This window comes from Trichechus manatus, unplaced genomic scaffold, assembly GCF_000243295.1.
Source record: "Trichechus manatus latirostris isolate Lorelei unplaced genomic scaffold, TriManLat1.0 scaffold00048, whole genome shotgun sequence".
Taxonomy (NCBI): Eukaryota; Metazoa; Chordata; class Mammalia; order Sirenia; family Trichechidae; genus Trichechus; species Trichechus manatus.
This window is the reverse complement of record NW_004443984.1, coordinates 4,320,895-4,321,801: the sequence shown is the minus strand read 5'-3', so window position 1 is coordinate 4,321,801 and position 907 is coordinate 4,320,895.

Here is a 907-nt window from a genome sequence, read left to right as displayed (position 1 = left end):
ATCAGGATTCTTTTATAGATTTTTTTTATCAAAATGTTCAGTAATGGTAGCCAGACACCATCCAATTCTTCTCGTCTCATGGCGAAGGAGGCAGTTGTTCATGGAGGCAATTAGCCACACATTCCATATCCTCCTGTTCCTGACTTTCCTTCTTCCTCTGTTGTTCCAAGCAAATAGAGACCAGTTGTTGTGCCTTGGATGGTCGCTTAGATGCTTTTAAGACTCCAGGCACTGTTCATTGAACTAGGAGGTAGAACAGAGGCATTATGCATGTTAGTAGGCCAATTAACTGGAATGTCCCATGAAACCATGACCCTAAACCTCCAAACCAAGGAATCAAATCCCATGAGGTGTTCGGCTGTACATAGTCAGTCTCAGCAGCTACTTTTTTTTTTGGTCATTGTTATAAATATATCACACAACATTTTTTTTTTAAATTGTGCTTTAGGTGAAAGTTTACAGAGCTAATTAGTTTCTCATTAAACAATTAATACACATATTGTTTTGTGACATAGGTTGTCAACCCTGCAACCTGTCAACACTCTCCCTTTCTCAACCTCAGTTTCCTGATTTCCATTCATCCATCTTTCTTGTCCCCTCCTGCATTCTCATCTTTGCCGCTGGCTGATGTGCCCATTTAGTCTGGTATACATGGTTGAGCTACATATAACACAACTTTTGCCAATTCAGCTTTTTACAGGTGTACAACTTATTGACAGCGATTAAACATTAATCGGCTGTGCAACCCTACCCTTAATCAGCGTGATATCTCCATCACTGCTAATTCCTCCTTTTCCCGTCCCTCCCAGGTTATTTGTCTTTTTGCTGTTAAGTTGAAGGCCTCAATTTTCTGACTACAGTTCTGGATACCCTGTCTCCAGATCTTCAAGGCAGCTCACCTGGTACA